This window comes from Neolamprologus brichardi, chromosome 7 (genome assembly GCF_056152115.1).
Source record: "Neolamprologus brichardi isolate AB-2024 chromosome 7, ASM5615211v1, whole genome shotgun sequence".
In the NCBI taxonomy this organism is placed as follows: Eukaryota; Metazoa; Chordata; class Actinopteri; order Cichliformes; family Cichlidae; genus Neolamprologus; species Neolamprologus brichardi.
Window position 1 is genome coordinate 19,430,862 of NC_142110.1, and position 16,251 is coordinate 19,447,112.

Here is a 16,251-nt window from a genome sequence, read left to right on the forward strand (position 1 = left end):
GGATATATTCAGCAAGCTAATGCTTCTGGTCCATCTCGCTTCTGGGAGCAATGTGCCCACTTTTCCAATTCATGGAAAATGAGTTATGAGGTAACATATCTGCTGGAATGGATGAACCTTGCCTGTGTTAAGGCCAAGCATTTACCTTATGTAAATTTAACACATTATCATACTGCTCAGAGTTCACTGTATGGCGAAATGTGTCAGGGACATGAGAGCTTTGTGAGCCATGGGAAGCTTTTAATTTAGGTGAAGGAGTCACAAGACTGCCGGCTTCCATTCATGAAAGCTGAAGAGAAGAGGGAAGACAGAAACATGGAAAAAATCATAGTCCTATGGGGTCATTTACTTTCTTGTCCTTTGAACCAATAAAATGACTCAACACAGTCCATTTCTCAAATCCGGTGCTGCAAAGAGATTTTAGGGTGTCTAAGTAATGAAATGGATCTAAGCCAAAGGTGTACAAACCAACTTTTAATTTAAATTTGATAGGATAGTAAAGAAAATTGTTTTCTCCAGCTTTTGTTTCTGTTAGAAGGGTGTTCTGAAATTTCTTTGAAATATCTCCACTATCCTGCCTCCTTTGCTGACTTGTAACTTTCGTAATGGACATTCAGGTTAACAGCTTGGCCCTTCACAGATACGACACGTGATGATATGTGAAGAGACAAGAAGGGGTGGCAAAGAAAAGAAAGAAAGAAAATGACCCAAGTGAAGGGATGAAATCTAACATCAAGGAGTGAAAGATCTACTGATCTGATTCTTGAGATTAGCCAGACACCAAGTGAGAAGGATTGTTGTCTTCCAGACACCGCACTTCAATTACAGACTTCTCCTAAGTAGAGGCAGGGGATGTTTAACAGCCCCGTGGATGACAGATTATTTTGGGGCATTCCTTTGAACCTTTTTGTTTGTTATTCTGGGATATAGTCTGGATTCTGGATGAAATCATAAAAGTGCTACTGTGCAGAGGGCATCTCTTAGCAGCCCGTGCGAACAGAAAAGAAATGCAGCCAGCGCCATGATGATGCAGGTTTCAAATTAAATTTTCAACAAAGCAGAGGAGCAGACAATACAGCACAAGGCCGCCCACAGCACAGCCTGCTGTAATTAAGAACACATAGTCTTTCTTTGTCATGTGATCACTTGGAGTGGTGTTTTTCTGTGTTCCTATAACTTTGTTTTGACTGCTTGTCTTTGTGAAAGACCATCATTTGGAGGTTTCTCATCATCTGTTTGATATTAGTGGTGAGGAACACATGGCCATTCAAAGGCAAAACCCTGTGTGACATCATAAACCGCAAGGCAAAGTGGGGATCATCAAGACCCCAGACTGAGGACTCTGAACACTACCTGACTGCCTTCATCCATCTTTAGCTATATTGTTAAAAAAAGAAAATAAAACGGACCATCGTTGGTCTCGGCTTCTGATGTGTCTTTGGGCTTTTTTGCCGAACTGTCTCTTGTCCTTTCTGCAAAGACAATGGAGAACTTTGTGCATGACGACTGAAGGAAAAAGAAGAATATGGCCAAGTCCCACAGATTTTTTTTTTTTTACCTATATATAAAAACAAACCAAAAGGAACATTAAAAATGTCCAGTTAAAGAACTTCAAGTACCTTTAGAGTCACAGATATCAAAATGAGCTATATCTTTATAAGCAGACAAGACAGCCTGGGGAGTAATGACGCCCAATTTGGCATGCACACCTGTTTATATTGGACTGGGGCACTAAGCAGTGCTTGTAAAATATGAGCAAGGTTAATACTTATGTGGTGACGCCCTCGGGCCTCACAGCTACATTAAGGACAGCATCAGCAGTCTGAGATGATGGGATGGGTCTAACCCCAGGCGCTGCTGTATGTGTTCATGCGTGTGCGAAGCTCATTCGACGGATTTATTTGTCGGGTACTTTGTGTTTCTGTCTGCATGCATGCGTGTGTGTGTGTGTGAGAAGACCGACACATCTCTATGGGAAGTGGGTTTCTATGTGGACACATTTGGTGAAGGAAGTTCGAGGACGGCCCACACGCGCTTTTGTGCTGCTCAGTGTCCAGTGGTTGGCTAGGCCACGACTTCTCCTTGAGGTTATTTTTCTCCTCGTGTTTTGTTTTTCGTGAAGTGAGGTCGGGGTTCTATAAGCAGACTCCACCTGGGGGAAAAACTACAGGCCACTTTAAGTGAGATTATCTTAGCACTTCAAACCCCCCCGCCGGCATCTGTCAAGCAAAGCAGAGAGACAAGCGTCCTGAAAGAAGCGAATAATGAATTTCACAACAAAACCTGTAACTTGATAATACATTTTCCAGGCCTTAAGCACATGTTATTTCCTAGGACAAAAGCTGACTCATTATTTAGCAATTCATTTTTTTTTTTATAAACCATGATTTATTTTTTATAAAATGGAATTTGGCATATCCCAGCATGCAAATAATAAGCCGAACTGACTGAAATTACAGCAAACTAGCTCAGTCCAAACCATTGAAAACCAGAAAGGCTTCAAGTGCTGGACTTCATGATCTGTTTTGATAAAACAACATCAATGCACTATGCAGCTGAAACCACAGAACTTGACACTCCACAGCTGTGATTTGTAATTTTTATCTTATTATTATAATTTTTTTAGTTCTTTGTTAACTTATACAGCATCGAGTATTCTTAGCAACTACACCAAAAAAAAATCCACAGTTAGTTGTGCACCTTGTGCCTACTGTAAACTGTCACATTGCTGCATCTGCAACAAGGTTTTAGCTCTTTCCTCCACTAAACAGCAACACTTTAGAGTCAGTTTCAGAGGATAATTCGGGAGTAGCCAACCCCACTAGACAGCCAGGGCCAGTGGAATTCAGTGCCAGTGTATCATCCTTCCCTGTCTAGCCTGTGGAAAGAGCAGTGGTGGTGGTTCCATGATGTGGGTCACATACATGGAAAATTCTGCTGAATCCATTGCTTTTCCATGGGGATGGAAGGTCACCGGAACAACACACAAACGGCTCCAGCTCAACGTGTAGCTAAGCGTGCTGCATGAAACACTGGGCCCTGTTGTTCAAACAAATTATCTCGTGACATTATGACATTTAATGGCTTTCTCAGCTGTGTTAAACCGGGCGAGTAGCGGAGGTTTAGGCAGTTCTGGCAGACAACCAGGAGCAGCATGTAGAGAAAGTTTGCTTAACGGCAGTGAACTTGTCCATCTCCTGCTCAGAGAGTCGATGGCTAACTCAGTCTGTCAGCAAAGTGCACCACAGAGAAAGTAACATTAGAGAAACTGGTTGCCCAGCACTTGTATATTTCTATCTCCATCTGTGTCAAGGGCTGGAAGTGGGCTAGTGTACATGCCTTTGAATATGTAGGGCATTGGACACCAACTTCATGTGGTTTGGGAGAAGTTAAAGGCTGGTTGGGGCTTTAATCCAGCAACCCTCCTCCCAGTTTTCCCCTCTTTTTCTTGTCTCTGTGGGTCTCAACCCCCACCCCCTCATCCCCACCTCACCCTCACCACTGACTCCCCTTTACCACACAGACCCATAAGCACCCCAGGTCCCAAAGACCGTCATCTCCTTGCCACCACCCCCATCGCTGCATCCACACCAACTGGGCCTTGCCTCAGCCGTGGCCTCCTAATGGCTGATGGATGTGCCGAGGTCAGAGTGATGATCTAGACAAGTCCTCTGGTCCATCATTGAGTCTTTGATCAACATACTTAACCCTTTCTTCCTAAGAAGCCATCCCCCTACCCTCAGTGGATGAGAATGTGGGGAGATTGGGTTACACCGTGCTGGGTAGTGGGCAGGCTGACATCCCTTTGGTAACACATGTCTTTGTTTAAGGCAAGGCTCTGGCACTGACAGTCTTCTTCTAAATCCCCGTGCTTCTATAACGCTCCACCAAAGTTACCAGGGAGAAAGTCTGAAAGAGAGTTCATAAGAAAATCGGCAGTTTTTTACTGAGTCAACCACACTGGTAAACCAGTCGACAGCAATTTTGATTTTCTTGGAAACCAGCTTGAATGAAAAGATTAACAGAAGATTAATAAAACGTTTATTTAGCCTGGCAATGCTCTATTCTAATATTCAAACTAACTTCTGTTATTTGGAATGAACCTTTAGAGTTTCTTTATATTTTAAAAGGCTTTACTACTGCTGCGGATATCTCTGTTTGTTTGAATGCTGCTCGGTGTATTGGAGAATACACTTTAAATCTGTTCCATAAGTTGCTTTTTGTGTAGCAGGTGTCAACTTGTTGAGCAGAACCACACAGCCATCAAAACAACAGTGTGTTTTTTAAACTTCTTTTTGTGATACCACAAAGTAATTGAATTTAACGAGGACTCTTAGAAACCGAGTACAGATTTTGCTTAAAGCCAGAACTTGGTGATTATATGGTCGTTATTTACAGATAATCTGAACAATATTTATTTCCATGCGAGTCTATGTATGATACTTGTTTTATAATCCATCTTCTGTGACACTTTAATATGGCTGTGAAGTGCCATATGTGTTATAAATCTAATTAGAGGATAAAGGCTCATTGAATTATCATTTCAGATATTCTGCTTTGAGTTCTGTAAACACAACAAATCAAATTTATGTCTGTACATAATAATCCCACACATTTTGTTGAAAGCTGCGAAAGATTAGGAAAATATTTATTGGACTTTGAATTCCCTCCTTGATGATTTTAATTAGCCTCTGACCACATACAGACTGAAACTGCGGTTTGAAAGAATAGTTGCTCAGTATGTTCATCTTAGGATCACCTTACCAGATTTCGGATATGTTCTATCAATTAGCAGACTTGGGCAGAAGGCAGAGGAAAAATTAATATGGTTCTAATTTTAAGTGTCATGGTTTCTGCATTTGGACCTGCATATCATCCTTCCAAAGAAAACTTCTACCCTGATATTTTTCTGTTTTATTGAGCTGAATTGCAGTAAAATGTGATCCACAAATACATAAACGCATTAGACCTCATTGGGAAGTGCTATTAGGTCTTGGAGCAGCAGTAAAATCCATTTTAAACCCCTGCCAGTTCTCTGGCCTGCAACCTGCAGTTACACCTCTCATCACTCGGACCATTAAAGAATATGACCTGCTTTACATGCAGCTGAAGTGATGGGGTGCACAGACTCCAAACGTGCTCCCGTCCTCTCATGTCCAGAATGTCTGCTTGGCCTTCAGTGGACTTTTCCCAAGCGCACAGGTTGTCGAGCCAACGGCAGCTGTCAGATGGTGGTTGTTGGCAGGGTGTGGTGCCTGACTAGCGGGTCTGACCAGACACTTGTGCTGCTGCGCTGAGCCATTAGCAGAAAGTTGACCCCAAAGCCTTCCCTCAGACTACTGGTTGACGTACTGTGGTTGTCGGGGTCCATGATAGCATTGGTGAATCACAGCCGAGTGGATGACCCGACCTTCCAGTGGTCACGTCAGGATTGGCTAATTCTGACAGAAGATGTCTGGGCTTCCTTTACATGTGTGTTTATCTTTTGAATTTTTTTTTCTATTAATCTTTTATGCACAGCCCGAGTAACTTCACAGCTAAACAAACAGTGATTTGTGACCCGCAGTAATCCTGTTCTTGAGTCATATCCCTTCTTTTCTCTTTCCTTAAATATACTACTCGAAGTTCCCTCTGTAAGATCTTCAGATTTGGCAAAAGAGTAGTGAACACATCTTAAACCAGAGTTGGCTTAAGTGGTGACTGTCACTATGGCAACGTCCTCATGTTTTCAGTTTGAAACTGACATCTCAGTAGGTCCTGTTGTGTCCTGATATGTGGGGTTAGAAGCTGTTCTACATGTATGAGGTGAGTTATTAGGAAGTTTGCTAATTACAGGGGGTGAATAAGGTATGTAGTAAATTTTGCAGATTAGAGGCTGGATGTAGCAAACTATCTGTAAACTTAAACACACTGTCATGGGGACTTTACAGGCCCCATGATGGCAGAATTGGACAACCACAATGCCAAGACATGGCATGAAAGAATTACTTATCAAAGTCATGAAAATGAAGCCGATGAATGCAGGTTTATGAAATACTAAGAGATCAGCCAAATGCAACGAAGGAACCACTGTGCCTCATTCCATGCTTTCCATGTTGCATTGAAATCTTTCCACATGTTATGTGACCTCAGATCAATTAATTTTATATTAAAAAGTGCTGACATAGTGGCAGAGGACTCAGGCTTAACACAAGCTTAACCCAAAGATGGTTAAAGTTTACAACTTTAGTTATCTAAATATGTGAGGGGGGGGGGGGGGGTATTTTCTCTTCACAGCTATGATTTTACATATCATGGAAATATTTTTAACAAAATGGCAATACAGAAAAACAAGTATATCATAAACACAATAAATGCATGTGTGTCTGTGTGTATTTGTTGAAGGATGGGAGCAGGGTATGGGTATTTTTTTGGGTCTGATTCTATGGCATATGAGGCACAATTTTTTCCTGGCTAGTGAGACTGTGCAGCCCACTCTCATGGCTCTTAGAAATTAATGTATTGCAGTTGGAGTTATTTTTGTGCCAGCACCATGCATCCTCTCTTGGGACATGAAAGGCAAAGTGGAAGAAAAGCTGACATTTACATTTCTGAATACCTTGAGTTATATGAAATAACTACATTCATATCAATGTCTCAAAAGGAAAGCCCTGTCATGGGAACAGATTTCCATCTAAAGTTCCAGTCACACAGACTGGTTGTTAACCTCCTGACAGCCACCCTCCCCCAGGGAAAAATCTGTACTCCAACATCAACCATCTAGCTAATGAAAATTCAGTCGTATGTAGCACTTGTTGGCTCTCCCAGGCATTTGGGATTTCCAGTGTGTCGCCGACTGCTCTATCGGACTATGTGTTGCTTGTTGTAGGCTTTTAGGTTTAGGTTTGCTAAGAGTTCTTCACAGTAGTACTAAACGAAAGTGTCCTAGCTTAGGTAAATTCGATATAGAGCTAAGATCCTATTAAAGTTTTTAAAACATGTTTTGGTCTTATTTCTACAACTTTCTAAAATCAATTCATCCTTCCTAATCTTACAGGTATATATATTGTTCTGCAGCGTGAGTTGTCAATAATTAGTTAATTTTCTTCTCTGTGAGTGTTGTTAATAATTATTCACTGATATTTAAGGTTTGTGACTTATTCCATGTCCAGCATTTTCATGACTACCCACTTGAATATGTCAAAAAAGGTTAGTGTCAAGCTGTAGCGACAACACAATCAGATTGACGTCTTGCTGCCAACTCAACTACTCTTAAGATAAGATGGGAGTAGACCATATTAAAACAAAGGCAAAATCCATAAAACAGTACACAAACATATGAGTTGGTGTTGGTGACTACATATTGATGAAGACATGAGAGCGGTGGCCTTCTTTTCTAACTCAATTATAGTGCCAACAGAGTTACTGATTACAGATTATACTGAACTTGCAGTGAACTTGTACAGCAAACACTGTGACAGAAGGTATTTTAACTGTTTATTGTTGATTAAAGTCTAATATCTGTTTAAGGTGTTGCTGCATTTAAAGACATTAAAGACATTTATCATTAAGTAGAGTGTTATTACTAAAATTATGAGCAAAGATCTAGAATTATTTAAATCAGAACTGTCACTTGAGCTGTTTTACATGCACATATGCATGCATAATGCAAACACAGAAGATGAGCATAAAGTAACACAAGGTAATAAAAATATCTGTGTAACATCAAGCAAGACATATTATAGATGATAAAAAAGTGATAATACTGGATGAGAGCAGAAAAAGAGAGAGTGAGTAAGAGTAGGGCAGAAGCAGGCCGGTCTAAAGGGTTGGCACATTTATAAGCAGTGACCGTGAGAGACTCCTTTCTGGCCTATGGTTGGCTCTTTCACAGGTTCCTCCTCTCCAGCACCGAAAAGTTGTTACAGGGTGGCGCTGGGTCTTATTTGGATTCATTTACAGCCCCCTGCCTGAAGAGCTTGGTTTTGTTAGGGATGTTGCGGTAGCTTGCTCACTCTTTGGTTTAAAATATGTTGCATGTCAGTTATTTGATGGTTTGGCTGTTGACAAGTGTTGGTTAAACTCATTTGGCTGCTCAGAGAAAGAAAAAAAAGGCCTCCAATAAGACTGAACACTTGAATACATTTTTCAAATGTGACATATTTTTTCAGCTCTGCCGTTTCAACATTGCATGAATGGTTTCCTTTAACCATAATATAATGTTGCTGGCGCAAAATGTCCGAAAGAAATATTTCTAATTATGACTGGGGAACATAATCTGTGATCAGATATCAAATGAAACCAACGTGGCATGTTTTCGTGTGGAGAGCAAAACTCCACTCTACAATTTTGGCGAAGCAATGAGATGTCTGAGATGCTCACTGACACTTTGCTCTGACTCAAAAACACTAGGAATCATCTGCCACAGCAGCTCTAACATTTTCCCGAGCTTTCGATAAACAGGTGCACCACCGCGAATCTCGTGGAAAGAGTTTAGAACTAACCCTCCATCACTCCCAACCCACATAAAGACCTTGTGGATTGCACAGGAGGACAGTGGTAGATATATCACGTGGAAAAGTGATACGGCATACTACTATGGTTCTGTGCCAAAGGAGCTAGGAGAGCCATGTGCGGTCAGAGTGGTGAGGGGAGGCCTCACAGTGTTGGCAGGCACGTGCGCTATACTGCACCAGATGCTGGTTTATGATCATTTGTGTTAGGCAATTGCAGATTTGAGTGTTTACCTGCTTGGATTTTAACCATACTGACACTTGTGTATCGTTGTGTACTGTGTAACAGTGACGCTTTGGTATGATTTGATATCACTGCAACTTTGATCTGGTTAAATTTATAATAAAAATATATCACAAGTTGAGTCCGTCATTACAAAGAAAAACACTTATTAGCTAACGAAGTGCTTTTGGACTGAATAAATATTACTAATGTCTTAGCTGGAGTATTTATTTGAAGATTTTCCAGTTGCCATATATTTTATATTTGGACATTCCTAAGGAATGCTTTTAGTGGTTGATATATAATTAGTTGCTGTATAAACCTGTTTTAATAGATGTTTTATAGACTCCTTTCCACAGACAAAAAAAGGTAAAAATAAAATAAACATTCAAAGAAGCATTAATCTATCATTTGACAGATTATCACTAGTTAGGCCTTTTGGTTTATTCACTTCAACTTTTTAAATTCAATAGGTTATACTGATTTTCAATTTCAATATATCAGTTCAGTCCAGTTTGCTCGACTGCGACCCAGATAAAGACCAGTGGAAGAGAATGGATGGACAATAGATAGATAGATTCAAAGCGTCAATAGATGATATGATCTGACCGTGCCACCACAAAGCTAACAATGTGACAATAAATGACACTGTTTAAAAGACCATTCATATTTTAACCATTAAAATATGTAATGCCAAAATCAAAGTTGTGCCAGTGTAACCTGTCCATCTTGTGGCCATCTTACAAAAACGTCTGCCAAACACGATTCTTTGACTTTCTAGCAAAAGGGAAAGTTGTTTCCCAGAATTTTTGGATATCATCTCTTTGTTAGTTACACATTACAGAGAATTGTACAGGTAAGTTCTGGTTGTTTGTTTGGATCCCCTTGCCCATTACCAGGGAAGGTTTATAATAAATCATGACAAAGTTGTTCATTGATTACGTTTATCCTATGAATAATAAAATCTATCTTGACTGGAATGGTCTCTTCTGGAAGGACAATCCTACTATCCACGGGGCACAAGGAGTGATGAAGTAGTTTTATATATACAAAAGTGATGTGAATCGTGCTATGGCCCTTAAAGTCACCAGATCTCAACCCAGCTGAACATCTATGTGAGTTTTTTCTTATATTTTAATTTAGACAGCACTTTTCGCCACCCTTTTGAAAACATCAAATTAGGAAATAGACTATAGTCAATGCCTGATACTGCCAGTGTCAAGGTACACTGAAACAGAAGGAATATGGTGGTTCGACCTCTTACAATACCAACCAACCCCTGTCTCTAGATGCACTTGTGTCACAATTAAATCAGACAACAACAAACTATAGATCTCAGTAACAAGCACAATTCTTACAACTTTGACTGTGACTACGAAGACTTAGAGTCTACCAGGTTACTGAAGGTCTTCAGAGCTTGAAAAGAAAACAAGTGGACTTTAGGTTTGGGGGAATATTTCACCTCTCATTGAAGAGGTTTTTTGACTTTCAAAACAACTGATGAAGAGTCCCAGGTAATAAATTTAACTTAATTACTTAAAAACTCTCTGCCCGCACAATCAAGTTGGAGAGTCCTAGGTAATCTAGTTTAACTGGGACTCCCAGTTCTAAAACAACTGAGGGAAACAATAAAACCATTCTACAAATTCAGGGTAAGGGTCCAGGGCTTCTCATCTAAAGCTAGACTTGATTACCTTGGACTCTTGATAAGTTGTTTTAGAACTAAACCAGCCTTTCAGGCAAAACATCTTCACAAACCTAAAGAAGATCAGTTGCCTTCTCTTCAAGCACTCAAAAACACAATCACTACCACGGGGATAACGTATACGTTAAGTAGTCTATGACAGTTGGAAAAAAAATACCAAATGTGGAGTCATGATCGCAGGATTTCCCTGCCTTAAGTGCCCATTGCAGTCATTAGTCCTGGGTCACAACAGCTATTCAAGTCAGCAATCACCATGGTCCAGTTGTTAATGATTGTGTTCCCCGTGCTGACACTAAGTGTTGAGTCAGGTCAAATGGACATTCAGAGGAATTCCATCTTGGAAATTCCAATGCTCCTGTTCCCTCAGGTTCACATCATGGAGAGTGCAAGGGAAAAAAACTGGAACAATGCGATCTGGAATCTGGGAGGGAGTTTGTCACTGCTTTTTCACAGCTCCTGAGATATGAGTTAAACATGCGGAATGTTAATCTGTCAATGTGTGGTCATGGTGCGTTTTTGTAAGTGATTGTGATTTGAATCACGAGGCCCTGTGGCCCTCTCTGCCTATCAGGAGCGATTAGAGGTAACTGTTTCTGACACCCTGATGGCCATGAGAGACATCCCTTGCCCGCCAACAAAGCCGCATGTCACACACGGCCATCTTGTTTTCTCCCAACAGGCCTCTGGAATGTTGTTCATCCCCTTGGTCTCCTCAATAAGACCATTCTACAAATTCAGGGTGAGGGTCTATTGAATCTTAACCCTCCAGGCCGATGGATGCAAAGTAGCGCTCAGCATGTGAAACTATGTAGAACGAATGCATTTTAGCACCCTTTATTTGGCCTTCAATAGACTGTCTTCATTGACGTGGGCACTCTAAAGCCCGTCTCAGTAAACGTGTCTCCAAAATGAAAAGGTGAAACAGCAGGGAAGACATATGTGATCATCAGCTGAAGCTCCAGAAATCTGAACAATACAACTGGAAGCACAGGACTGTTTAAAGACGGACAAAAACACCGTACAAAACTGTTTGAATGAAACGTATCTGAGATCCCAAAGCCAGAGTGTACCAGTCATAACCTTCTCTGGTAGCTCATTTGAAGTAAGTGAAAAATGCATTTTTTAATCCCAGTATGCAGGGATAAATCCATGCCATGTTGGAAAAACATTTGCACCACAGCTCTGGTTTGTGGCTGGCTATTGTACGGGGAGTGGTATTTCACTTATGAAGTGATTCCGTTACAGCTGTCCCCTCAACCATCCCCCCTTCTGCATGCACTCACTTACTCCCATTCAACCACACACACACACACACACACACACACACGCACAGAGGCAGAAGTATTTAAACACAGTTCTCCATAAAGAACTTTGGGAAGGTTTCCTTTGAATTATAAAAGGTTACAGGTTATAGGCTAAAATGTGAGAAGAAATGTAACAATTTCAAGCTCTAACCATTTTCATCAAACTAATTCCAATAGTAACATTTAAATTTTTTGGATTACTTTTCTTACCAGTATTTTAAATTGGTCAATAACACAGAAATGTCCTGTGAAGGCTGTAGATGTTTCGTATCAAGCCTTCAGGTGTTGACAGCATTTTCACCATAAACAATTTTTACACTGCAAGTAATGCTAGAGTCTGTCATTTTTCACCCCTCATTTTAGAAGGAAAATGTTATTTAATTTCCAGCAATAAAACGGCCTTCTTGTCTAATGAAATGGCCACCCATCTACATCCAGTCACAGACATGGCAAAATGGTTTTATTTAGAGCAGTGTGCATTGATTTAATATGCAGTTGCAGAATGGCAGCCAGTGAAGTCCTGGCTGACTGTTGTGGCCTTTGCCATCTTGGTGTTCATGTAAAGGTTAAACTAACAGACAACACTGCACGTTCATTCAGTAGCAACGTCATGCTTTTGTTAAACCTGCCATAAAGTCCTACAGCACACCCTGCTTTATCATCTATTTAACTCTTACTATACACTCTGTGGATCACAGGGTTGTTTTCCCATAGACTCCTCTATCTTATTTCTGAAACCATGGGAGATACCTGCTTTTGGCCATTAGGATGAATACAAGTATCACACAATCACTGTTGATTTCAGGAAACAACAACATAGTCCAGATTCACAACACACAAGAAAAGATTATTTTAGACGCAACATATGCCAAGATGCGCATCTGCAGTGAGATCCAGCAAAACTGCCACGTAAAACACAATCTAGTCTGACTTCCTAGATCCTGTGAAATGACATCTTTTAACTAATATCAGCTGAATAATATATTTCACTTAGCTGGGTTCACTTAGCTGGCTATGTGGGAGGAAACTAATCTTGAAAAGATTATTATATTTACTTTTTTTTTGGCAAAGCTCTGAAATGGTATGGGAGGTAATTGTGGCTTCTGTGGTCAGATGTTTATTGTTTATGCTTAGTATTTATCTCTAATTAATGCTGTGCTGATGAGCCCTGTCACAGACACCAGTGAACAACAGCATGGTCTCACGCAATGTGCGGATGATTTACTCCCCACATACAAGGCCTTGGAGGGCAGCAAAACGCTGCCTCCAGCTTGTCTCTTTGAGTCAGAGCAGGAAGACAGATGCTCTAGAAACACACACAGAAAAACCGAAGACTTCCCGCAACTTCTCAACTGCTCGTCTTTTTTTTTTTGGAAGCTCTACTTGTTTTCAGCATGTGGATCAGAGCAACATGCCGTTCAAAGACTTGTTATTCAGAATCACAAATTGTTGCAAGTTTTCCACATATGAAGGTTTGGGACCCACATGGAGACCAGTAACAGAGGTCACTGCAAGGTCTTTATGACCCCTTTCCATGTGGCTACTCCATCCAACAAATCTGTGTCATTATATTATTGTGTTCAAATGATTTGCTCACTGATGTGTGACTAATTTCAAAATAATGTGACTTGTCTTTCCTAAGAAATGGAACTGTTATCCAGTTGGAAGTTAGAAAATATGCTGTGTGAAACTAAAAGTGACTGACACTGATATTTATTATGCATCACAGCCTCCCTTATTTATCATAACTAACTAACTAAAGTACAATGCACAGAAACTGTAACTTTTGGTTCAGTGCTCTAAACCAGGTGCATCATAGTAGTTTTAGTTCATAAGCCACATAAATCCCACCGCATCATGTTGTGGGGCAACATCAAATTGGGATGTTTTACTGTCCTGCTCTAAACTCTTGATGCATCCTTAAGCAAATGGTGGTATCAGAAATAGAATATGGTCAAGAATTAACTAAAGATGTGAATTCATTTCCACAACCTAGCCACAGGATTCCACGAGTCAGTGTACTACTAGTGCCCGTCCCAAGTCTGGATAAATGGGGAGGTTTGTGTCAAGAAGAAAATCTGGCATAAAATCTCAGTCAAATTCAGCATCCGGATCCTAAAAAAATGAGATTTCCACATTGGATTGGTTGGGATAACAAAAAGCACCTCCAGTGCTGATGGCCAACAGGATGCCAGAGGAACTCTTACTGATGGCTAAAGACAAGGGAGAAGGCATGTTAGGAGGCAGCACAAGAGAAGAAAAGGCCAGAGTGTGGAGGTGAAGGTAGGAACTTTAGATACACCTGCCAGAAGAAGGTGGCACTAACAAAAAGACAGGAGGACGAGCTGGAGGTGGCAGAGCTGAAGATGTTGTGAGATGTTAAGTGACCAGAAAGGACAGGATCAGAAATGAGTAAAGCATGGGGACAGTTAAGATTCAGTGATTTGGAGACAAAGTTAGAGAATCAAGGCTGAGATGAATGGACATGTGTAGAGGAGTGCGTATATTGGACAAAGGATGTTTAATTTGAAGCTGCCAGGTAGGAAGAAGATACAAAAACCACAGAGGTTCATGGATGTGTGTCAATGTGTTTGAGTTTTGTTTAAAAAAAAAATCACAATGCAACATGAAACATAAAAAGCGAAGAAATATATGTTTTGCACACCAATGCAATTAAAAAATGAAGCTGATAAAATTAATTGAGAATACATTCCTCAGCTAGAATGACAGTCACATGTGCAAAATAGTCAGATTTCTATTAAGCAATGAATTCACATATTGCATTGTTCTAACAGTTGAATGCCAGTATTAACTCTACTTATACCCAAACAATTTGAAGTTTCTGCAGTGCGGTGTAGAGAAAATGTAATCATATTTATTTTCTCTAGATTTTTTTGGAATTAGATCTGTTCTGTCCAGTTATGGTAAATATGTTAAAGACGTGTGCGGTTTGCTAAGTCAAGCATGGGAGGCTCTTTACCGGACTCGCCCTAAATATACTTTGAAGCATTTAACATGTTATGCTCCTCTACCCTATAGAGGAAAACACTGCTATACTTGACTGTTGTCTGGACTAAGGATCTCCCCAAGGGACAGAGTGGACTGCTCCCTTAACCCGTCCTATCAGCGGGGCTCCACCAACATGTATAATCTGCAATGCGAAGCTGCCTTTTACTGCGTGCTGCTGTTATACCACTGAAGCCTGACAGTGCCAAGGCCTGTGGTGACTTGGGCGTTGCAGGCCTTGCAGTTTGTTTTTATCTTGTTCATGGGCACCAAAGTCATATTTCACCACCTGAGGACAGGAGTACTTGGTTCCAAGATTCATTTATCCATGTAGCTCACTGTAATTCATGCACAGTGTGTCACAGTTACGATAAGCAGAAAACTGAATGTTTTAAATCTACCTAATTAAGCCATTTTCGATCAGTCCTATACATTAAATGAAGCCTACATCTCAACAAAGAACGCAAATAGATGAAAGACCAAATACAAAGAACAAAATCTCATCATCTTGTCAAGACAGCTCAAGACAGCTGGCAGAGCACAATACTGAGACTCAAAATAGTCTGTCATCTATTTGTAATCTGTTAACACATTTGAGCGTCTAACAGAATATTTGTGGATTTATTTCCACACATAAAGTGTACTTTGAGGAGGGATTGGAAGTCCTCAGGGCCATGTTAAAAGACTTGGCCTATATTGACATGCGGTGAGATACAGAACCTGGAAACCAATCAGGTTTACTCAGACTAGGCCAGACCAAACCAGTCTGAAGTAGTGTGATCCAATTGAGAATGAAGAAAAAACAAACATTAGTTCAAGTCGCCAGTCCAAATATAATGCTTGAAAGAAAAGTGTTAGTCAAAAGGAACTTTCTTCCCTGCGCAAAAATACTGCTTTTTTCGGCATGCTCACTTGAAAGTATTATCAGAATTACATTAAGTAATAAAGCCTGCTAGTTGCAGTATGTTGACAAGACAATAAATCTGTTTTTATTTGCAAAAGGAGAAAAGTGCAGCTTTCATCAGTTCTTCCACAGTGCCCAAGGCAGGTTCCTTCTCCGTGGTGTGGCCAGCACCCATCTAGCCACACAGGAAGCATCTTCTACTGCTTCCCCTCTTTTCTCTCTTTTCTCATTTCCCTTCTTTTACTTGCAGTCTCCTCCTCACTTGCCCATGGTGGAAACTATTAATAGGGCAGGGTTCCATGGAGCAGTGTGGCTAGGTTATCATTCACACAGCTTTCCTTTGCTCTCTCTCTCTTGCTCTCTTTTACTCTTAGCACAGTAATCCTCAGCACACAACCCAATATAGCGGGGGGAGACTCATTGCCCTCTGTTTTTAGACGTCCACAGCCACAGGATAACGATTTTTCCTGATACACGCGTGGTGAAAATGCGTAAGACTTGACCTTTTTTTTCTTGGGCCTTGGTGTGTCACAGACAGGGGTGACATGGGAAGGAAAATGTGATGGCCAACCAACTGCAAAACAGTTTTGCAGTGTCAACAGAGGAGCAATGTAAAG